The 26,434-nt window shown below is 32.4% G+C and overlaps 1 pseudogene; it reads left to right on the forward strand.

Moving 5' to 3' along the window:
- Window positions 1-7,225: 7,225 nt before the first annotated feature.
- LOC115992018 lies at window positions 7,226-24,685 on the forward strand (annotated as a pseudogene).
- The last annotated feature ends 1,749 nt before the right edge of the window (window positions 24,686-26,434 follow it).

The following is a 26,434-nucleotide window of genomic DNA, read 5'->3' on the forward strand; positions in this document are numbered from 1 at the left end:
GTGGCAAAACCGTCCATCTTTCGAAGGATGGATACCCTTGAGATTCATGATCTTCATAACAAGGTTGCAAAAGGGTAGACATGTTCTTGCAGTTGATCTCCCCACTGTTTTTCCTATGGTCTGAAAAATGTGAGCACAAATGTCTATTTAAGCTCCCTTAATTAGATCATATAGGAATTGTTCTCTTCCAAGGTTAATGAAACTTGTGTTGGATAGAGGGTACAAGTTGGTGAACATAATCAAGGTGAGAGTCTTCATCTCTAGCTCGAATTTCAAAGTCCCGATAGAGGTGCCCGTGGAGGAGACTTCATGATGCGTTCCTAAGATTTCAAGGATCTCAGCAACGGGTGCTAATTTGTCATCATATGGAGAAGTGTCTACATTTTTCAGACAATTAATGTGAAGGATCTTTGCTAAATAGTCCGGAGTGACGACAAAATCCTTTCCTCAAACCCAACACTTCAGTTCAGCTTTGGTGAACTATGCATTAGAGTAGAATTCTTTGACTAACTCTTTAATGGGATCTTCAAAGTTACCAAATAGGCTGGCCCAATCTTTGTCCACAAAGATCTTAGGGATGTAGGTTGATCCCACTGTGTTAAACCTCACAATTCTTTCCACCACAATAGGTGCATTCTTGAAGTTGTTGTTGAAAGATTGAGAGTTCAAAAGAGTCATAAATCTCTTGTTGTCAAATTGACGAGTCCTCTTTGATACCGGAGTTGATGTGAGATCAATCAAGGGTTCCTTACCACGTGAAGATCGACAAGACAATTGCAAAATACCACACAAGCAAACAAACCATACACAAACATGAAAACAAACTTGATTAGATACAAGTTAGTCCATAAACAAGAACAAATTAATAAAAACTGTCCTAAAATGGAAATAGACAAGCAAACATAGACACAAGGACATGTTGTAAGTGCTAAGGGTCTAAAAAGACTTAAATAACATGAGTGAATGCAAAACATGTCAAGTATTACAGTGTGTACATCAAGTGTGCTTTTGGTGTGTATGTGAGATGCATGAGCAATGCATGAACAAGCACTCATGGGGTAAAGTGTGTAAAACACACAACCAATGATCAAAACATTTTAAACATGCATAATCATGGTAATTCCCATAAATTTGTACTCAAAGGAGTCCAAAACAATGAAAAAAAAATACCATATAGGCATTTTATCAAACACTTAGAATGCATACATTACACTTATATTTGAAAAAATGCATGAACATATGTAAAACTTGCCTAAATACATGTTAAAATGCCACTAGAGGCCAACAAAAACACAACCAACTACAATAGACATAGCCCAAAAAACAATTTGAAAAGATCTGACAAAAATTAAAAATTTTCCAACCCTTTTCAAAATAACCCCAACCCTAGAAATCTAAGAATCTAAGGCTTAATCTAAGGAATCAAAGAGTAAAAGATGTTAAAACATACTTTAGATAAGTTGTTCGGTTCTAAGACTTTAGGAACTAAATGTATTAGAACTTCAATGTGTATTGTGTTGGCAAACTTGATCAAAACTTAGAGTCTAGATTTAAGCTGCTCAAAGTGTGTTTATGTGTAAAGTTGGAATTGAGTGATTGTAGAATTTATTAGACTAAATTTGCAAGGCTCGATCGATCGAAAATTAGACTCGATCGATCGAACCTCATGCAGATTGTTTTTTCTACAGAATTTCCAACTCAGCCCAAGTTCATATGACGTGTAGGGTTTTATGTTTTGCTTCAAGTATAAAAGGAAAAACCCTAGCCACGTTTTAGAGGTTGTTGATATGCTGTGTGTGTGTGAATCTTCTATGAAATCTAGAGATGTTTACCTTCATACACACTTAGGGTTATCATGATCAAGATTGATGTCAAGAACATGGTGATCTCTTCAGTTGCTATTTCAAGAGCTTAAAGAAAAACACAAGTAGGAGAACTTGTGGTTGATGTGGATCAAAGAAAGAAGTAGTCCGTGGACTCAAAGCTATCACGTGATCGTTGTAGTAAGTTTTCTACTCGAGGTACCAATAGGATGTTAGTAGTCTAAGTCTTATTGTACAAATTTCAATTCTTTCATAATGGATCTATTTTACCTTGAGGATAGCTAGGTTAAATCCTCCCCAGGTTTTTTACTGGTTTGGTTTTCCTGGGTTATCATATCGTGTGTTCTTTATATTTCTGCACTATTTACATAATATGATTTGAATGTGTTTAACCTAGATCTTATTAATGAACTTGTTAATCAACTTGGCTTAATATTAGGTTAAACAACTTGTGTTTAAGGGGTCTAAAAACGTACATAAGTCTTAGAGTTGAAATCCTTTAAGTTTTGGTTAAGATTTGAGTGAAAAATGTGTTTTGGGTTGAGAAAGGCACGGAGGAGGCAAAAAGGAATTTCTAAAAAACTGTCATTGATTGCCCTTTTAAAAACTGAAAATCTGCTCATTTCATAGGATAGCTAATCGCGAGGTACTCGCAGGTTACTCGCTAAATGCCTCAAATGCAAAGGGCAAGTTTCGCAAGAAGCTGTTTCTCACAAAGGAGTCACGAGGGAGTCATGAAACTCTCTGTGTAAAATTTTGGAAGAAATGAAAATTAGCTTCCTCATTTTCACGATTAGGTTACGAGATAGCTTACTTGCAACTTACTCGCAAAAATGCCTCTGAAGAAGATTTTCAACAAAACAGATTTGGCTTTTTGGAAAAAATTTCAACACACAAGTGCTAAACAAAAAAATTCTCAAAAACAAATAAAATACTCAAAAATCTTTTTGGGTTTGATCATCAGGTAATTGAGAATACACAAATCACATTTGAACATGTACAATCACACAAATGAAATAGGCATTCATTGAACATTAGTCTTGTGTGTTGTATGTGTGAATCAAGTATGAACTAGTCCATAGTCTAGTATAAAGCTTCAATGATCAATTCAATCAAGTCTTACACAACTAGCATGAAGTCAAGTGACCTATCTCACTAGTAACAATGAACATATATGACTCCCCATCAAAGTGTTTACATTTGATTGAAAGCTTTTCATTTGACTTCCATTTTTCAAACTTTTTGATCAATACAACTCAATTTTTTTTAGCAATGATGCCATGAAATTTTTCATATTTCTTTGAGTAATAAGCCTTTGGCTTTGGCATCATACATTTTGAATACAAATTGCTCCACCTTTTTCTAGTCAAATTAGTTTTCAAAGCAAGGATTTTTCAACTCTTTTTTTTTTTTTTTTTAAGATTGACGTTTGTAGAGCTTTTTGACATAAAAATAAATGTGAAGAGATTGTGCCTACGCATGTATCAAGATCAAACAAGACTATTGATCAATCATTCATGACAAGCTTGAAGATATATTTACAACAATCAAACATAGATTTCTAAATTTTGCTCACTTAAAAAAAAATGTGCGTACATAACAAGCTAAGCTCGTAAATGCACTACGCCATTAGTACGAAGGTATTAGGCCAAACTCAACACATGATATACACAACACAAGTGATCAAACTTTTTGAGATTTTTTACTTTTTATGGGTTTTTGAATTTTTAACACACTTAAAAAAAAAAACAATAAAGTAATATCAACAAAAACAAGGTAAACAAAACAAAGACATAAAAGAAACATGCTAGGGCAAAAGCAATGACCCTAGAAGAATGCATATGCCATGATGCATGAAACTATAACCCTAATACATTGAAAGTATTAATGCATGGACATAGTGAGTAATCATTCATGAGTACCCTTCTTCACCCACACCACACAAGTGTTTTGGGTGAGGTCCTTAGAAGGAGGGGTACGATTGACATAACTCTCAAACCTTAGGATGAAGTTAGTTAGGCATAATGAAATGCTCTTCAACATCTCCACAACGCCTCCAATGAATTGTCCCTCATTTTCTCCTTTGGCTTGGTTTCCCTTTGGCATTCTTCTTGAGATTCCTTGATCACGCAAAGAGTTAGCCCTCTTAAGAGCCTAAAACTTGAAGCAATTTGGTCTTGTGTGCATCACAAAAAACAAAAAAAAACAAAAATCACAATGGCGTTAAATTAGGGAAATCTTACTAATATACATCCATTGAGGCAATCGATAGTACATCTCTCTATTCTTCAAAGCCACAGCTAACCAAAATTGCACATGCCATGGAAGAGTCGCAGAAAAAAGAAAGAAAAAAAAAGTGTAGAATGTGTTTAATTTTTAGTTTCCTTTTTCTTTTTTTCTTTTTTTTTCATATTTTTAATAATTTTGTAGAATGTTGAAAGCTCAAATTAGTGTGAAAATACTAGAGCTTGTTCAAACCCCAAATTAAAAATTACGACTAGATTGCTTTTACCCTAACTTGTCAAAAGTGCGGAATAAGAGTAAATAAGCACAATATGCCAATAACACTACTCTAAGCCATATCCAACCACAATGAACAATAAAATTAAAGCTTAAAGAGTAGGAAAGAGAGATGCAAACACAAGATAACATCAAGATGTGTTATCGAAAAGGAAACCAAAAAACTCGGCGAAAAACCTCTTCACAACCCTCTAAGTCGAAATCGATTCACTAGTGAATATAGTTGGAGTACACGAATAACAAAAGACCCTCCAAGCTTAGTCTACCCCATGTACTTGAGCCCTCCAAGCTCCTGCTACCAACGGAATTCTCGAAGTCTTGTCTTCACTAGCTTTCCGAATCTTGCAATTCAGCCAATTGCATCTGCCACTAAACTGCTCCTTCCAATGCTTCCTAATAGCACCAAAACTTCACTCAACACTCAGATTGGGCGTGGTAAGTGTTTAGGCTAAGAACCTCCCAAGGATGTAGAGATGGAAAGGTAGGAGTAAAGGAAAATCAAGAGGAAATGTGTAGATGATTGTGGGAATAATAGTCTCTAACTCTCAAGTGCATTTGCTATGATTTTCTCTCTGAAAAGCACTCCTTACAATTCGTGGGTAATGAGGGTATTTATAGTCTGGGTAAAGAATTTGGTAAAGCACTTTATCTTTTTTCCAAACAAAATGTTTCGCAGGTACCTCGCGAGATGGCCCTTCTCATGAAACACTCGTGAACTTCACAGTTGTGTGTGACTCTTCAGCTTCGAGTCATGTGCTTCACACATGGCCTTTTCACGGGTTACTCATCTCACAAGCTTCTTCCAAGCTAGTTGCAAACTGCACTAATTCATCTTTGAAGCTTGATTCTTCACCAATCTCTCACACTCATCCCTTACAAATAAACCCACATAAATATAGGGAAATGATTGAAGAAATTACAATCAAATTTGGCACAGAATTAAAGCCAATAGAGGCTAGTTGGAAATTACAACTTTACAAATGTGTTTTGAGATTTTGGTAAATGTAATTGGTGGTTTGGGAGGTCTGATGTGGGTTAGAAGGCTAGGTACAACAGCTGTCAAGATGAAGAAGATAAGAGAAAATTAAAATGAAAAAAAAATGATCACAACGTTTTCACGACAAATCATAGATGATAAGTTATTATTTGCTATTATAGGTGAGCAAAAAAGTAATTTAAGTTGTAAATTCAAGTTAGAACCTGAAAGCTCAGATTTGTGCTAAAACACAAGAGCTTGTTTAGACCCCCAAATAAAAATTACGGGTAGATTGCTTTTACTCTAACTTAGACTAACTGTGGAATAAGAGTAAATAAGCGCAATGAACTGATAACTCTACCCTAAGCCATATTCGTCTATCATCAACAATAAAATGAAAGTTTAAAGAGTAGGGAAGAGAGATGCAAACACAAGATAACACTGAGACATGTTATCAAAGAGGAAACTGAAGAACTCGACGAAAAACCTCTCTGTGACCCTCTAAGTCAAAATCGATCCACTAGAGAATAAAGTTGGAGTACATGAACAACAAAAGACCTTCCAAGCCTAGTCCACCACATGTACTTAAGCCCTCCAAGCTCCTGTTACCAACGGACTTCTTGGAGTCTTATCTTCTCTAACTTTCCGGATCCCACAATTCAACTCGATTGCATCCGCCAATGAATGGCTCCTTCCAATGCTTCCCAGCAGCACCAAAATCTCACTTTACATTTAGAATGGGTGTGGTAAGTGTTTAGGCTAGCAACCTCTCAAGGATCTAGAAATGGAAAGGTAGGAGTTGAGGAAAACCATAAGGAAATGTGAAGATGATTGTGGGAATAACAATCTCTAACTCTCAAGTGTATTTTCTAGGGTTTTCTCTCTAAAAAACACTCCTTACACTTTGTGGGTAATGAGGGTACATATAGTGTGGGTAAAAACTTAGTAAAGCAAAACACAACTTTTGCCAAACAGAAACTTTCGCGGGTCCTTCATGGGTTGGCCCTTCCTGCGAGACAGTTGCAAAAATGATAGCCTGGCATGACTATTCATCTTCCAGTCATGTGCTCTACACGTGGCCTTTTTGTGGGTTGCTTCTCGCGAGCCAGTCGCAAAATCCACTTGTTCAACTTTTGAAACTTGATTCTTCATCGACCTCTCACACTCATCCCTTACAATTAAACCCACATACATACAGGGAAAATGATTGAGGAAATTACAATCAAATTTGACACGGAATTAAAGCCAACACAATATAGTTAGAAATCACAACTTTATAAAACCAATAACACTTACTATTATGAAAGTGTTGTACAAATATTATGGATGTAATACATCTCATTTTAATTATACCAACTATCATATTAATTGACTTATTGACTTAACATCTAACTTCTTAATGGAGATAGATGAGAATAACGTTTTGAAAATGATTTCAAATGTGAACAATGCAAATAAAATTTTTTGAACATTAGAGAGAAGAATGAAACCCTATGTATAAGGGATTTTTTTTAAAGGAGAAAATTAATTAAATAAAAAGGGCTAATTAAAAGTAAGATTTATTAAAATTTTATTATTTATGAAAATCCTACAAGGAACATTTTTATTTTGCGTTACATTTGACTTCGCATAAGAGATCTGAGGGTCAACTTCTGCCTACACCAAAAACTAATTGGTGTCTTAATTTGATAATATAGAGATATTATTAAAAACAGACACCATAGGTTATGAGGTTTAAATCACACTAAATAGTTAATATTTTAATTTTAATTGCTTATCTAGAGAGATAGGCAACGAATTAATGTTAATATGTTAATATTTAAGCCAAGGGAGAGAGAGTAACAAACGGGTATAGGTTTTTCTATATAAAGGGACCTTTCAACATGTCGATGGAAGACCACAAAACTACGCAGGTCTACTTTTGTTCGTCTTGTCTTGTAGGCCAATTCCACATTGGTCTGAAGTTCCAGACACACAACACCTGCCTTGAGTGCTACAGCCTTGAGAAGTGCAAGACCACAATATCTTGAGGTAGCCCCATATGTATATAATGTAAATGGTCATTTAGAAGTTCTTTTTGAAGGGTTATAATTATTTTGTACAATCCAAACTTTGATGTTAAAATTATGAGTGCTCAAAGATTGGTCATAATCACTGGCAGCCGTGCAGTTCTATTGAAGCTAAAACAGAATGTGGAGGCTGAAGATAGGAGATGGTAGCAATGATCCTTACCTCTTTAGCACAAATAACTTTGCTGGAAGACAAACATGGGTGTTTGACCCTGAAGCTGGTACCCCAGAAGAGCGAGCTGAGGTTGAAGAGGCACGCCAAAATTTCTACAAGAATAGACGTCAAGTCAGGGCCAGCAGTGATCTTATATGGCGAATGCAGGTACCCTTCAAGCCTCCTATCCTCCTAGCCCTCCTCTCTCCAATTTATACTGATATGGTTTTCTCCACAGTCCAAGTTGTGATTTTTGCTTTTTTAGCTATGAGTTTTTAATTTTGTATTTTGTATAGTCAAATCCTATACATCCTATATATAGAAGTTCAACCATTGTATTGAAATTTTCACTTATTAATTATCATTATTATTATTAGTAATAATCGCATCTTTATAGTTATAGATTCTCTTCCTCCATTTGTTTTTGAAAGTAAGCTAGATCATTTACGACTCAAATTTTGTTTTTCTGAATCAAGGTTAATTTACTTGATATATAACTATTACTTTCTTCTTCTTTTCATGTTTTCCTTCGTTAATATGAAACGGGGGAAAGCCAGAATTTTAATTGAGGTGAGTCAAAGTTTGAAAATATTTTTTTCCATAAAAATCCAAACTAATATCCATTTTGTATTAACAAATTATTAACAAAATAATAAATACAGTAATTGTTTTTGAATACATTGCAACACAATTTTCTATCATAGTGGAACTTGATTTCTTTTACAATAAATTAATGAGAGAAATAGATTGTGGATGTAGTCATACATAACCGCACGAGTAAAAAATTTATATTAAGTAGATTAAAAAAAATGGACAAAATTGATCGTAGCCTAACACTACAACATTACTCAATATTGTTAACATTTTTACATATTTCGAAAATCTAACCGTTGGATTGCATGTTCTTTGCTCTCTTAATACACATGTCAAATTTTGTGCCAATAGGATATTATTTACTATATGATCTATACGATTATAATTTATGCATAATTTTAAATTACAAAACTTGCAATTTAAACAATTTCTTGATGACATTGCTATTGATTTTTAATTTTCTAGAAATTTTACAAGCATAGAGGATATATGAAGAAAATGTAATTCAACAGTGGATTTGTCGAAATTCACCTCCAATTAAAAGATATTGAGTAAGGTTGTAGCCTTAAGCTACAACAAATTTTGTAACTAAATTTTGTCCCAAAAAAAAATAAATAATAATGAGAGAAGTAGGCCAAAAGAATAAATAGGTATTGAGTTTAGGATAAAATTTAGTTACAAAATTGGTTGTAGTCTAAAACTACAATTTTACTCAATAAAATAAGCATTACTACATATTTTAAAAATCTAATAACTAAATTTCAAATTATTTACTCTTTTAATACATATGTCAAATTTTGTGTCAATCGGATATTATTTACTATGTGATTTATAAGCTTGTGTTTTATGCATAATTTTAAATTACAAAAAATTTCAATTTAAACAATTTATTAATGATATAGCTATTGATCTTTAATTTTCTAAAAAATTTGCAAGTATAGAGGATATAAGAAGAAGATGTAATCCAATAGTAGATTTATCAAAATTTCACCTCCAAAATATATTAAGGTTGTAATCTAAGGTTACAACCAATTTCGTAGCTAAACTTTGTCCTTAAGTTTAAATGACACAGCCACCAAAGCAATTTAATGTTTTTGAATTAAACTTAGTGAAAGCTCAAATTTGTGTAAAAACACAAGAGCTTGTTTAGACTTCCAAATTAAAATTACGATTAGATAGCTTTTACTCTAACTTATACTAAATGCGGAACAAGAGTAAAGAAGTGCAAACAACCATTATCATTACCCTAAGCCATATTCATCTATCATCAACAATAAAAGGAAAGTTTAAGAGTAGGGAAGAGAGATGCAAACACTAGATAACACAGAGACGCGTTATTAAAGAGGAAACCGAAGAATTGGGCGAAAAACCTCTCTACAACTCTCTAACACTAGAGAATAAAGTTGGAGTACATGAATAACAAAAGACCCTCTAAGCCTAGTCTACCTCATGTACTTAAGTCCTTCAAGCTCCTGCTACCATCTGACTTCTCGGAGCCTTGTCTTCTCTAGCTTTTTAGATCCTGCAATTCAGCCCGATTGCATCCGCCAATGAATGGCTCCTTCCAATGCTTCCCAACAGCACCAAAATCTCACTTTACACTCAGTACAGGTGTGGTAAGTGTTTAGGCTAGCAACCTCTCAAGGATATAGAGACGGAGAGGTAGGAGTTAAGGAAAACTACAAAGAAATTTATAGATGATTGTGAGTATGAAAATCTTTAACTCTCAAGTGTATTTTCTAGGGTTTTCTCTCTAAAAAGAACTCCTTACAATTTGTGGGTAATGAGGGTACATAAAGTGTGGGTAAAGACCTAGTAAAGCAAAACTTCACTTTTTACTAAACAGAAAGTTTCACGAGTCCTTCGCGGATGGCCTTACCCACAAGACACTTGTGAAAACCTCTAGCCTGGCATGACTCTTCATCTTCTAGTCATGTGCTTTACACGTGGCTCTTTCGCTAGTAAGCTTCTCGCGAGACACTTGCGAAAACTACTTGTTCATCCTTTGAAGCTTGAGTCTTCACACTGTCTCATGCTCATCCCTTACAATTTGAAGCCCACATACATACAAGGAAAAATGATTGAAGAAATTACAATCAAATTTAGCACAGAATTAAAGCCAACACAAAATAGTTTTCAATCACAACTTTACACTCAAGTAAAATCCCCAAAATATAGAGTGATTTTAAGACCACAAACAATTTCACAACTTTAACATGACATACTATAAGTGATTGTCTATCACTTACTCATGAATTCGCCTTTTTTTTCCATGACTCACACTCTACCACATTGTAGTTGTTGCAAAAAAGTTATGTAATAATTTGTAGTAATAGATATTTTCCAAAATAAAATGCATTAGGCAAATATGGCAAAATGGGTTAAAATTTGGTAACCTAACTCGAAAATATCTGACTCAAATCCAAATATTTTCACTCAAAGCAAAACCAGTTGACTAGTGACCCGACCCGACTTCTTTTTTTTTTTTCGCAGATCAACCTGAACTCAACCCATTTTTAAAACATTTTTTTTATAGAAAAAAATTAAGACATTATTGATTTAATTGTTTATTTTGAGTTTTACAGTATACAAGTCAAACTCAATTGGCAATATGTAATGGACATTATTATTATTAATTTTTTTTTATAAAAAAACTGCACATCAATTTTTTTACCATATTTGGATAATGCCATTCAAAAATATATATTTAACATCATTTAGATAATGACTTTAAGGAAACATTTGAGAACTTTACATAACTGCATGCAAATAAATCGAAATATGAATGATTGAGGCATTCTGTAATGTGTAAAGATTTTAAATATCAAATAACAAAATATATGCCAAGATAATCTGGTTACAGTAGAGTTAAAAACATATATTTAAAATTATTGACATAGATGAGAAACATTCAATAGTGTGAAAAGAGTGAAGCCAAAATATATGAATGAAATTAGCATAAATTATGGATGCTTAGTCCTATTTTTTAACAATTCAAATCCAAAATAAACAGTTTTTCAAAATAAATTATGTTATTTTCTAGAGTGTGTGTTGCTTAAAAATGATATGGTTTTATAAAAGAGACCATGTATTAATAAGTAAACAATCAAATTTTAATGTACATTCTCAATTTGAAATAGAGTGCCAACCACAATTGATATTAGAATTTAAAATTAGCTTTCAAGATTGAAAATTTCTTACATGATTTAATTCTTTATCAAATTAGTTATCCAATGAGGCATTTGCAATTTTATTTTATGTTTTGGGATGTTGATATTGTGTAGAAATGAAACTTGTGTGTTTGTTTTAATTATCTTTTGTGCTATTTTGTTTTAGTTAGTTATGTTGGAATTTGTATAATTTTAAAATTATTGAATAAGTATTAATTTGTTTAGCTGAACTCATTCTTAATATTAGTGTTGAATTAAAAGTAATGCATTTTATATCAAGTAATTTGCTGCACTATTTTTCAAATGGCAAATGCATTTATTTTTCTTTAAAGTAAAAAGCTCATGTGAAAAATATCGGTGTACCCAACCCACAATCTAATGAACCTGACTCGTCCCTAACCTGCTTAAAATGAATCATTTTTACCTGCAATCTAGTTGGCCCAACCTAAACTGCCCGTTCGCCACGTCTAATCTCCAAATAAAATTTGCTGCAATTAAATTCAAGCAAGAGGGATACTAAAAATCAATCCCATATGTGGATATGGACATATTCAATCACACAAGTAAACAATTTATAATAAGTAGAAATAGGGTCTTATTAATGGGTGCTCTTAGGGCATTCTTAAATTTTAGGCAACTTTTAACACAATTTTTATGAGAAATATAAAAAACCGTCAAAATAGCTAATTTCTTTTTTCTATCCCCATAAAATGTTTTTAAAAATATTTCCTAAATTGATGCACTAAAAACATCCATTAACTTTTACAAAAAAAAAAAAGTTTTTTTTCACCAAGATCCTCAGCACATAAGCCAAAGAAACATAATAGCATCTAAAAAGATTTCTTTAAAAAAAAATTCTCATAGATACATTATCACTTTCACACGAAAATATCTCTAACTCCAATATTATTTAACTAGACTCATCACATGCACTTTGTGCATGTAATAATGCCATGAATGATGAATGTAAAACCAAAAATCCATCAAAATAGCTCAAAATATCTCAACATTACAAAGGAATCAAATACATACCTCAATAGAAATTAAGACCAGGCTTGTAGTCAACGATCTCTGTCTCTCTCACCAAGCTCTCTACCAACAACACACACCTTTAAATACAAACCTCAATAAAAATTCACTTCTCCATAGAAATTAGATATAATGTACCTTTAAATATTGAAATTTAGCAAATTTTAAAGGTTGCTACGTTTGATTCTGACATGAAAGTGGTGGGTTTGTTAAATTAGAATGAATATGTGAAGTAGGAAGGTGGGAGATGTGATATGCAAATGGGTGGTCAGAATAAAAGATTTTTTTTCCTTTTGTACGTGATAGTGGCTAAAGGGAGTTGAGATAGTAGTGGGTAGTAGTAGTTATTTTACATTGCTATCCCTAGTATGGATGCAATTTTAATGTGTTCAAATGAGGGAAATTTTGTACCATAAGAAGTTGAAAACCAATTGAACATTTGAATTTATTGATTAGGATAAGAATTGTGATAAGTAAAAAAAAAAAAAAAAAAAAAAAGAAACTGAGTTTCAAACAAAAGAAAGATGATAAATGTTAGTGTGAATGGATGAGGATTTGTGATAACTGTATATAATTTAGATTAAAAAAAATTGAAATATTTTAAAGAATTAAAAAAATAAAAACATTAAAATTTTGGGATAAAACTGAAAAACGTTTTAGTATTATTATTATTATTATTATTATTATTATTGTAAAACATAATTGAAACAAAAAGAAAATTGCTTTTAGCTAAATACGTTTTAGTATATATATATATATATATATAAATTTTTTTTTTTTTTTTCATTTTGTACGTGAGAGGTAGTGGGTTCTTTTTTTTGAAGAAGTAAATTTGTAATTTTCTTTTTGATAAACATAATCGAAGTATTTGAATTCAAATAGATAACAGATACAGATAGGAATCAGACATTTGAAAACAAATTGATTGTGAGAATAAGGTTTTTTTTTTTTTTTGGGGTATTTTTTTCTCTTTGATAAACATAATTAAAGTATTTGAATTATTATTTTTTTGATAAAACATAGTTGATACAAAAAAACATTTGTTTTTAGCTAAATACGTTTTTTCTTTTTTTTTTCCATTTTGTACGTGAGAGGTAGTGGGCTCTTTTTTTTTGAAGAAGTAAATTTTTCTTTTTCTTTTTGATAAACATAATTAAAGTATTTGAATTCAAATAGATAACAAATGCAAATAGGAATAAGACATTTGAATACAAATGAATGGTGATAATAAGCTTCTTCTTTTTTTTTTTTCCTTTTGTACGTGGGAGGTAGTGGTTTCTTTTTTTTGTATTTTTTTTTCTTTGATAAACATAATTAAAGTATTTGAATTCAAATAGATAACAAATACATACAGGGATCAGACATTTGAATACAAATGGTTGAAGAGAAAAACTTTTTTTTCCTTGTATATATGTACATAAATTCAAAGTGTTTTCAATTCATTGATTACTCTCAAATGAGTCAAATCTATATTAATTTTACCCAATTAAAGTTAAAAAAACCTAATCTTTTTTTTTTTAGAAAACAAAATAGAAAAACCTAATTAGATGTACTGGTTACATATTATGGATCCAATTGTATTTAAACATTACAAGAACGAAAAGCCCTAATTTAATGTAATAAATATAATACCTAAAGATACAATTCATTAGATTGACTTAACCCAAACATAATCTAACCTAAGAGTTATGAATTTTAATTAGGATCCTTAGTTTTTCTTCTTAAGCATTCAATTTAATGGTTTAACGTCCAGAACACAAAAATCCCCTATTTATGCATAAAACTTAAAATTTTATAGCCGAAACATAAAAAAGACAGTCTAGCCCTAGAGTTGAAATCTCTCAAGAATTCCTATCAAAGCACTAAGAAAAAGTGAATTGGATTCGTTAAAAGGGAATAAAAACTAACAAACCTTGGTATCTTTTAGTGTTCAAGTGAATTGGTTAAAAAGTGTCATTGCTCAATGAAATTCTATGGTATTAGTCAGTTTTGCTACTGCTCATACTTCTAAAGCCTTAGAAATTGTTGACACTGACACCATCCTTTCTTTAATTTACAAAATTATTGCAGTTTTTGAGGGAGAAAAACTTCAAACAAACAATTCCACCAGAAAAGATAGAGGACGGAGAAGAAATCACAGATGAAAAGGCCACAAATGCATTGAGGAGGGCGGTCCATTTCTCTGCGGCCTTGCAGTCTAGTGATGGTCACTGGCCCGATGTTTTTCGTTCCACCCTTTGTGAGTTATATTGTTGTCATTATTGTTCAAAATTGTGATCATCATAGACTAGTTAATGACATGCCTGCCACTAAATTATTTTGGTGTTCATCTTCATCTAACTGCTAATTGTCTTTATTAAATCCAAAAATATGCAGGTAATATGTTGCTACATTACAGGACATCTTAATACAATATTCCCTGCTGAATATCGAAAAGAAATCCTTCGTTACGTATACAATCATCAAGTACATATTCTTTGATGTTTTATAGAATAAGCAATTAGAGTTTTTGTGGAATTTGTTACTTTAGTCTTTCATTTCTTCTTCTTTTTAATTTTAATTTTTTTTTTAAGTTCAAACTTCATGTATAACAACTATGCTAAAAAATATTCGGCAAAAAGCTATGTTATTAATTTATCATTATTAAAATAGAATGAAGATGGTGGCTGGGGATTACACTTAGAAGGTCACAGCATCATGTTTGGCACAGTTCTCAACTACATTTGTATGCGTATACTTGGGGAAGGACCAGACGGTGGTCAGGACAATGCTTGTGCAAGAGCACGGAAGTGGATTCTTGATCGTGGTGGTGTTACACACATACCCTCTTGGGGAAAGAACTGGCTTTCTGTATGTCTTTTCCTGCAAAGTCTCATATCAAATTATAGTTATACATTGATAATAATTTGTATTGTAGATTAAAATCTAATTGTATTGCTTTCACCAAGAATGATGACTATTTGCTAGTAATTAACTCTATTATGCAATGTTGTAGATACTTGGCGTGTTTGAATGGACTGGATGCAATCCAATGCCACCAGAATTTTGGCTCCTTCCTTCTTTTCTTCCCATTCATCCAGGTTCACACAATATGTAATTATTGCTTCATTAAATATATCATATTTTACAATTCTTTGTAATTTTGATCCTTTTTACATAATGAAATGTTTTTTAACACAGTTAGGATAATGTAGAAATTAGGTTTGCCCTTCTATTAGATGCCTCTGCCACTGTTGAGGATTTACTCTTCTTCGACAATAGAACTTTCTATATTTTTATTTTAGTTAAAACTATATCAAGGGTCTTTTGTGCCTAAACTGTAGCCAAAATGTGGATCTATTGTCGGTTGGTGTACATGCCTTTTTCGTACATATATGGGAAAAGATTTGTTGGCCCAATTACACCTCTAATTCTTCAATTAAGGGAGGAGCTCTATACTCAACCTTACAATGAAGTTAAATGGATGAAAGTGCGGCATCTATGTGCGAAGGTGAGTTTACCTAATTTTCTCCTCATGGTCGATATGTGTGCATTCACATATAGGCTCTTAATAATTTCTTCATGTGCATTGGTTCTTCAAAACTATTATTACAGGAGGATCTCTACTATCCCCATCCTTGGTTACAAGATCTGCTTTGGGATAGTCTATACGTATTAACTGAGCCTCTTCTTACTCGTTGGCCCTTAAATAAGTTGGTCAGAGAGAAGGCTCTTCAGGTAACGATGAAGCATATTCATTATGAAGATGAGATTAGTCGATACATTACCGTCGGAGTAGTGGAAAAGGTAATTAGATTCTATAGTCAAGAATACCGATTAACATGGCTAATTTAGGCTTTATAAAATCAATACTAAAGCCAATTGCACTTAATAGGCAATATGTATGCTTGCTTGTTGGGTTGAAGATCCAAATGGGGATTATTTCAAGAAACATCTTGCTAGGATGAAAGATTTCATATGGATTGCTGAAGATGGAATCAAGATGCAGGTTAGTACACGTTTTTGTAAAACAATTGTGGAACATTTTACCCAATTCGTGAAGACTTAAATTTGAGTTTATATTGAACATTTTACCTTGATTTATGTCATCTATATGCAGAGTTTTGGTAGTCAATTGTGGGATGCGAGCTTGACTATTCAAGCTCTTCTTGCTAGTGATCTCACTAATGAAATTGGACCTGTATTGGCAAAAGGGCACAACTTCATAAAAATATCACAGGTATGATTTTCAATTCTTAAAAAATGTCATTACCTAGTATTGATTCAAATATCTCAGATATGATTTTCAATTCTTAAACATTGTAAAGGTCAAGGACAATCCTTCTGGAGACTTTAGAAGTATGTATCGTCACATGTCTAAAGGATCATGGACTTTCTCTGATCAAGATCAAGGATTACAACTTTCTGATTGCACTGCAGAAGCTTTGAAGGTAACTAACTTTGTTTAATACTTGATTGAAAAATAGTGTTTCCGTTTACCCATAATCACTTTGTTTGTCACCAATTCTCCTTTGCTTTACAGTGTTCCTTGCTTTTCTCAATGATGCCACCAGAGATTGTTGGTGAGAAAATGGAACCTGAGTGGTTATTTGATGCTGTGAATATCCTGCTTTCCTTACAGGTGAAGATTAACTTTCCCTAGTGGTGTATCTTTATGCATACTTATTTTGAATTTGTAGGCATGAATAGGTCATTTACGTTACATTATTACAATAATTCTAGGACCATACCTTTTCTCACAACTATTATATGGGTTGAGAAATTTGGACACCGGTTGATAGAATTAACAAGTTTTAAATTCAAGTTGTTAATTAGATTTATTATGAATAAACCTTGTTAAAACAAACAAACATCAATGAAAGCTCAGATTTGTGTGAAAACACAAGAGCTTGTTTAGACCCCCAATTAAAAGTTAAGACTAGATTACTTTTACTCTTACTTAATCAAAGTACAAAACAAAAGTAAATGTGCGCAATGAACCGATACTACTCTAATGCATAAACATGAACAACAAACAATAAAAGTAAAGTACAAGAATAAGGGAAGAGAGATGCAAACACAAGATAACACCAAGACATGTTATCGAAGAGGAAACCAAAGAACTCGGCAAAAAACCTCTCCATGACCCTTCAAGTCGAAATCGATCCACTAGAGAATAAAGATGGAGTACACGAATAACAAAAAACCCTCCAAGCCTAGTCTACCTAATGTACTTGAGCACTCCAAGCTCCTGCTACCAACGGACTTCTCGGAGTCATGTCTTCTCTAGCTTTCCAAATCCAACAATACGTCTAATTGCATCCACCAAGCCTCACCGGCTTCTTTTAACAAATCTCCAAAGCTTCCCAAGCTCTAAAACACTCTCTACACTCTGAAAAAGTGTGGGATGTGTTTGGGTACAAATCTCCTCTCAAGGTATGACAATGGGAGAGGGAATGAGAAGAGGCTAGAATGATTTCTCACTAAGGACAAGTAACTCTCTCTCTCTCTAAAAGATGGGTGTGTGTGTTTTAGAAAACTTATCTAGGGTTTTTCTTTCTAAATGGTCTCTCATACTTTTGTGGGTGATGAGAGTATATATAGTATGAGTGAAGAGTAAGAAAGTCACACTTAAAATCCTCCAAGCAGAGAGTTTCGCAGGTATCTCGTATGAAGGCCTTACTTGTGAGACACTCGCGAAAATGACAGTCTGGCATAACTCATCAGCTTTTAGCATGTGCTTCTCACGTGCTCTTTTCACAGGATTCTCTTCTCGCGAGTTAGTCGAGAAATTGCACTGATTTTCATTTCATGCTCAACTCTTCATTGACTTAATACTAAACCCAATACAATATAATCCCACAAAATACAAGGAACAAAATTGAAGCAATTACAACACTTTTTGTCATGGAATAAAGCCAACATAAAACATATTTGTAAATCACAACTTTACAAACCTTCTATCGCTTCAGAACCTCTGAACTTTTCAATATATGAACGCCACCCTTTTGCACAGATCCCAGTACGTGACTAACTCCAGCAACCTGAAGATGTTGTTGACTGCAAAGTTCTTCACTTCATCAACAATGAAGATCAAGAAGTACTTGGTTACAAAACCCTAAGACGCAAAAGACGCAGTAACTTCTTGCAGAGAGAATAAGGCATTAGGTCACTTTCTGCATGTATTCTTCATGTATAACGGTCTTTAAAATAAGCCTTATATATGTCTAGGGTTGAGAGAAAAGAAACCCTACACATACATGTCAGTTAGGGACAAAAATCAGATCTTGAAATTTTGATTTCGTCGATCTCGACAGATTCAGCTTTTGTCGAGCTTCGTTCTTAAATCTCGATAGATACTGTTTTTATCAAGGTATCTGTTGAGCTTTAATGAACAGCTTTTCTTCATTTGTTTCTTGGTCCAATCTTCATGGCTTTAATCAGGGATGGAGCCAGGACTTGGAGTTAGGGGGGCGGTTTTATTGTTAGCTATATGTAGTGGTTTTGGCTTTTGGCTCTATTGCTAAGTCGGCAAATGTTTTCTTTTATTTATTTATTTATTTATTTATTTATTTATTTATTTTATGTGTGTAGAGTGTCTTTTGTTGGTAAGGACAAAATTATTTTATTTAAAGTTTTTTAAAGGGCTAAGTTGTTTGTTTTTGGTAAAATCGGTTGATTAGTCTCAAATTTTTTTTTAGCTTTGCTATTGCCTATTGGTATTTTTTGTTGTTGGGCTAATATTTTGGGCTTGTATTTTTTTTTAGATTTTAGATCTATAAATTTTTTTTGTGGACTTTAAAAGGAGGAAAATACTAGATCTACAAATTTTTGTTGTGATTAGTGGTTATTAGTAAATAAAAAAGTGATGTAAGTAGTAGATCCAAATGCAAACTAGTAAAAATTTGCAACCTCAATAGTCTGTAAAAATGTTGTAAAAAAATTGTAATTGTAGCATTTCTCTTATAATGACCAATAAAGGGGACAAAATGTAATTTTATTGAACGAAATTGCTAAAATTAGTACTTAAAAATATAGTTATATAATTATATTATTTAAAAAAATTGGGGGAAGGGGGGGGGGGGGGCACTGCCCCCCTAGTCAATGAATGGCTCCGTCCATGGCTTTAATACTTTACTTGAACTCTTGTTTCTTGAAGTACTAAACTCATCCTAGATCTACCCAATTACAAGTAAATTGCATTTTGTCAAAGGATTAGCCAATTACATAAAATATGTCCTTAACAATCTCCTCCTTTGGCAATTCATGACAAAATCACAACAAAACAACTAATCATGAGAGAGAAATCTTAAATTACTTAACTCATAGCCACTTGTTGTATTACAAAATAAATCTATCCCTACTACAAACTCTTGAAAAACTTTGAAAGAAAATAGTTCACGTCATGATAGACTTTCACAACCTATTTTTCTGAAATACTTAAACAAAACTCATCAAGGCGTCATGTGTGAAACAAAAATAAAGATTGTGTACATAAAGAAACATGCATATAAAGATAGAGAAGAAACAACACATGTAAAGATAGGTGAAGAAGACATATATCATCATAAATATATCAAAGATAAGCACAATGTATGTAAAATGGGCACAAGACCGGTGTACAAGAAGCTAAAAGAAGCTCCTAAAACAACAATGAGGTAAACACTCTCCCTAACAAGATGAAACACAACTCCACCTTACAAAGGCATGTATTCTCCCCATAACATGTAGAATCTTTAAAAGCAATCACATTTTCTTACCATTTTTGTCATGATTGACAAAGGGTATAAGAAGCTATAAAGCTTCACTCAAGAAACATAAAGATGATCTAAGATGATCAAGGGACACAAGGAATCCATATAAATGCATGAATGTAATGAAACAAGATGACGTGGATGACAAGATAATAGAAAGATGCAAAACATGTGAAAAACAATGATGCAAGAGGGTCTCGATAGATTAAAAAGCTATCAAGCTGGCAAATAGCACACAAAACTACCTCAATAGATCAAGATATGTGTCGAGAATCTATCGAGAAGCAACTTAGAAATCTCAATGGATCAAGAATCTATCGAGAATGTATCGAGCAAATAGAGAGCACAGATATTTGGCTCAATGGATCGACCTAGCTGTCGAGAAGCTATCGATGTCAAATCCAGAAAACTCGATAGAAGAAACTTGTGTCGAGCTGCTGTCGAGAAGATAGAAGCAAGGTTTTCTAAGGGACGAAAAACACACAAGATGAATAAAAAAAGATAGCTACTCAAACAAGCATCCAAGCAGCATGTTAAGCACTCAAACACAACTCAAATCTAGATGTAAAGAATTTCTAGATCAAAAAACACACATAACAACTAAACAACTCTAACCAATTTTATTTTTCAAAAATGAGTTAAGACAATTTAACAAGCATATATTAACACATGTATCATTTGTGATGGCCAAATCACATTGTACCTGCACATGTATCAAGAGTAGCAAAGAATTTGCGTGTTGTGTGTCAAACAAAGCAAGAGTGCATAACTGTCTCATATTATCAAGATTTGAGACATGAGAAAATCAAATACACTCACACACAATCATAATTGTTTGATGGGGACTATCACCTTCGAGATACATCCTATAACTCTCACATCTCCTAAAAACACGCTTGCAACCATATTAAAAGGATTTTGATTCTTTTTGCTTTTATTTTTCTTTGTATATTTTTCTTTTAAGCATAGCATGCATGGGCATATAAGAGAGAAAAGAAATACCCAATTATGTAAGCCAAAGCATCACAATTTTGCTGTGCTGAAACACACAAATGTTATACATGATTAGCGAGCTTTAGTGGTGATATGGTTATTTATGCCTTTCTCTTAGGATTTTCTAGTTTTTCCCGTCAAAAAGAGTGATATGAGTATGAGATATAAGAGACAATCTTAATTGTACTCATTACAACCACGAGCCACAAAGCTCACTTGCTTAGTTGTGCATTGAGATGCTCATCTAAGCTTCAAGAGATACAAAGTTTAGAAACTTTGTTTCAATAGCCATTTAAGATACACAAGTACCAACATATATAAACACATTGTTTTTGTATTTTTTCGATTTTTTCAATTTTTGTATTTTGAAATAAACAAAACAAAAACTGAAAAACAAACAAAAAAAAATAAGCAAACAGCTATAAAGCATAAAACTAGATGCAAATGCATGAAAGCATGATTCCAAAAGCACAAGAAATCAAGCAAAAGAGAGTCCTACTCCAAATAGGAAGAATTAAAGCAAAGGACAAACAGAAAGACAGAAAGACAATTAAGTCTTAGCTCCTTTATCACCCACACAGCACGAGTCTTTGGCCGTGAAAATGAAAAGGCACGTGTCCTAAAAGGAAGTCTAACCTTAGAGGTTGACAAAGACCTTAACTTAGGACAATTGGGCCTAATATGACCAACAATATGACAATGATGACAAGTGGGGACAAATTTGGATTTTTCTTTCAACCTAGGAGGAGTTTTAGACATAGGTTTAGAAACTTTAGCGTTATCATCAGAATTTTTACCTTTGTCTATCCTAGCAAAATTACCCTTCAACTCTTCATTATTCCTTTTAAATGGAGGAATATAAAAATCTTTTTCTTTTGAGTTAGACTCGACAACAAGTTTGGCACTAGTTAATTTTTCAACTTTAGTTTTAGATTCAACTAGTTGCTCTTCCAACCTTTTAATTTTGTCCACCTGAGATGAAATTTGATTTTTAAAATTCTCATTCAAATTATTGGTTTCATCCAATTTTGCAATCAAATCATCTTTTTCAAGTTTGACCTTTTTAAATTGGGAGAGACTTTTATTTCTAAAGCTTCTTTCCCAAAATTATCTTTATTTTTTAGTATTTTCTATTGTATTTAAAAAAACAAAAACAAAAAAAAATCAACTCTTTATGCGTAGTGAAATTCACTTTGAAGGAACTTTGTTAATTTTTCTTAACTTAGTTGTTTGTTTATTTCCTCATTAATTATTTTACTATGTTTATGTCAACAATGCAGAGTAAAAATGGTGGTTTTGCAGCTTGGGAGCCTGCTAGAGCTGGGCATTGGTTGGATGTTAGTACCTTAACCATATTGGAATGATGTTGAAAAAGTCTTTTGGAAATAAATTAAAATTATCTATGTCGATAAATTAATGCGTAATTATCTTTTCATCAATAAGAGTGGCCCCTATGGATAAATATCACCCTATTGATTAAAAGATGAGAGATAGACACTTTAGATTATTTGGTCATGTTTATAGGAGAGCAATTAGCGCACTGATGAGAAAAAAAAAGTGTTGTTTCAAGTTGAGAGAATAAAAAAAAGGGAGTGCAATAAAATAATATTAATAGAATTAATAAAAAATAAAACATGCCAATTAAGAAAGTAAAACAACATATGAGTCATATGGCTTCAGTTAAAATATATTTATTGAAAAAAAAAAAAAATACATGTGGCTGTCGAAACTTACTAGTCTATTGAGGATCCATAGTTGATCCTCACAAATTTTGGAACTGAGTCTTGATTGTTGTATCATATATTTGTGAAAAATTAATCATGTATATTTTTTTCCCTCTCAGTTGCTTAACCCCGTAGAATTCTTGGAGGATATTGTTGTCGAGCATGAGTATGTTGAGTGCACTGCATCGACAATCCAAGCTTTTGTTTTGTTTGAAAAGTTGCACCCAAAGCATAGGAAGAGAGAGATTGACAGCTCCATTAGAAATGCGGTTAGATACCTTGAAGACACACAAATGCCTGATGGTTCATGGTATGGTTCACTAAATATGTATTATTATAATTGTTATTTTGGCTCTATATAGATGTATTTACTACAAAATAATTTACGTGATGAATCTTCCCTACAGGTATGGATTTTGGGGAATTTGTTTTATCTATGGTTCATGGTTTGCACTAGGTGGATTGGCTGCGGCTGGCAAGACTTACCACAATTGTCCTACTATTCGCAAAGCTGTTGATTTTCTACTTAGAACACAAAAAGATGATGGTGGTTGGGGTGAAAGCTATCTTTCATGCCCAAACAAGGTAGGGTTTCACCAATCTATAAGCCTTATGATTTTTTATCTTTTCATAATTAATATCTTTCAATATATATGATAAAGTATAAATAAATAAAATAAAAACATATATATGTAGAAGGGAAAAAAAAAAAGTAAGAAAAGTATTATCATGATTCCTCTGGATGAACTAAGTTCATAGAGAAAAGCTTTTAGATGTTACACCATTAATGTGAAAAAATTAGAAAATAAAAAAATATTTTAGAAAATAAAAATAAGATACCATCATTAGGACATGAGAAAAATATTTTGTTACAGATGATTGGTGGTAATATATTATCTTACGAATATTTAGAAAATAGATAACATATTATATGCCATTAAAAAATAATGACATATTCTCGTGAATCTCGTGGATATGTGACTAGTTCTATATAATATCTTTGACAAAAAGTTAAAATAACAAACTCTTTATGTTTAATTATATAGGAATATGTACCTTTAGAAGGAAATCGATCAAATTTGGTACAAACTGCATGGGCAATGATGGGACTTATTCATGCTGGACAAGTTAGTTTGTTGTTCAAAAACGGTTTATTACATTTTGTGGTATCATATGCTTTTCTTGAATAGTTCTAATAGATACAATTTTACTTGTAATAGGCTAAAATAGACCCAAAACCTCTACATCGCGCAGCAAAGTTAATAATCAATTCTCAAATGGAAGATGGTGATTTCCCTCAACAGGTATCCTCTTATTTGGCATAGCTTCAAATAACATTAAAAAAAATTTAAAAAAAAAAAGAAAAAAGAAAAAAGAAAAAAAGAAGAAGAAGATATTAACAAGAAAAATTGCACTAAGGAAAATAGTTTTTCCCTTGTCTAGTAAATTTTGCAATAGTTTGCACAGAGACCCAACTTATTGAAGCATGACTTTCTATTTCAGAATTCAAATAGAAGTGGGAGAAAGGAGAATTAAAATATGTAGTATATTATGCTTTCAATACTTTCTAACCACTTATTACATGTTATGATAGGAAACCACTGGAGTCTTCTTCAAGAACTGCATGTTACACTATCCAATATATAGAAACACTTTTCCATTGTGGGCACTTGCAGAATACCGCAAGAGTGTTCCATTACCATCCTGTAACTCAACGATGCATAGCGAATTGTTAGTTTTATTGGAACCATTTAGTTTTCTGTGTCTTATCCATCAATAACTTCTCTCTCTCTCTTTCATAGCAATTGATGACTGTATAGAAGTTTATTAAATGCACCTCAATAAATGGGAGTAAGATGTACAATATTATATGAATATCACTACAAAAGAGATTGTTGTTTGTGATGAAACTTTTTTGACAACAACAAAAAGCCATCGTAAAAACTAGTTTTTTCAACGGCAAGTCTCTATCGTCGATAATTACTCGTCAAATATTAAAACATTTGTGACGGCAAAATAAGTCTGTCAAAAATGCCTATTATTTTTGTCAAAAATATGCTTTACAATGACTTAAAAAAAAAAAAAAAAAAAAAAAAAAAAAAAAAAAAAAAAACTAGAACTATTAATACTTATGACGCTTTTGTGCGTTGAAAATACAAAATATATATTTTTTATGATATAAAAGAATGTATTAGTGACAAACATGAAGCCATTGCAAATGGTAAAATATTTTGGAGGGAAAATTCTCCCCTTACTTTTCACACATTTGTGACAACATTTATCCATCGCAATTAATTTTTTTATTTTTCTAATTGAGTTTGTGTTGCGACAAACATGCTAACTATCGTAAATAGTTAATTTTATTTAAAAGAAAGAATGTATTAGTGATGGAGTTGGATCCCTCCCAATATGTAATATTTGCGATGGACCTAAGCTGTCAACATTGGTGATTTTTTTAAAAGGGGGAATTCATGCCCTTATTTTTGGTTGTTGTTAATAGTTAAAATTTTCTTAAGAAAAGAAGGTATTAGCGACATGGTAAGGTAAATCCGTCACAATAAAGGTCATTTCCAACAGACATATGGCCGTAAAAAATGGTTATTTTCTTTGAATGGTGAATTTTCCTCAATTTTGTCTTAAAACTCTAGAATTTTTTCTTAATTTTATAAACTACACAAAAACGTACTTCAAGACCCTCCAAGTACTTAAGGGCTATTTTGGTTATTTCAGAAGTAAGAAGGTATTTTGATCATTTTGAAACTTTAAGGGGCACTTTGGTCATTTTGTTGGTCTTGGGTTGTATTTTGGTTGATTAGAAGTTTATGGATATTTCGGTCATTTTCTAGCTTTCAAGACCCTCCAAGTACTTAAAGGCTATTTTGGTCATTTCAAAAGTAAAATGTATTTTGATCATTTTGAAGCTTTGAGGGCACTTTGGTCATTTTGTAGGTTTTGGTTTGTATTTTGGTTACTTTAGAAGTTTATAGTATTTCGGTCATTTCCTAGCTTTGATAGGAGTATTTCAGTCATATTGGAGGCTTTAGTAGTTATTATTGGTTATTTGGTAGTTTTTATCAATATATGAGACAACGACATGCATCCATTATGCACCAAACTCATATTCAAAGTTTGACTATTATATTGAAAGAGTGGGGTAAGATATTGGTTTTGGCAAATTTCGATCTTAATTAAATGGTTGGATTGTGTGAACAAGGTTAATCATAGTTTCTTAATGGGTAGGTGTAACAACACGTGGCCATCATGCGACAAACTGAGATCCAAAATCTAACCATTGGATTGGCAAAATGTAGTGAAATATTTGTATTTGTAAAGTATAATTACAATCAGACGGTTAGATTGTGAGAATAGAGTGCAGTCAAATCTTGCAAAACTTCATCAAAGTCGATCAAACTTGGTCAATCATTTGGTCAAACTTCAGAGTTGGTTCCAGGACCATTTGATTTGATCAAATTTGGTTGATCAATGTGGTTTTAAGTGGGTTTTGGCTATTGGTCAATGTTTTAAGGTTTTCTCAGATTTCCTGATTTATCAATTTCAAGTTTTAAAATGGCAAAACAAAGTGGTCAAAAGTTACATGCAAATCCATTGGGGTCATTTTATAGGTTTTGGAGTCATTCTTACAAGACTA

Source organism: Quercus lobata, chromosome 5, assembly GCF_001633185.2.
Source record: "Quercus lobata isolate SW786 chromosome 5, ValleyOak3.0 Primary Assembly, whole genome shotgun sequence".
NCBI classification, from domain to species: Eukaryota; Viridiplantae; Streptophyta; class Magnoliopsida; order Fagales; family Fagaceae; genus Quercus; species Quercus lobata.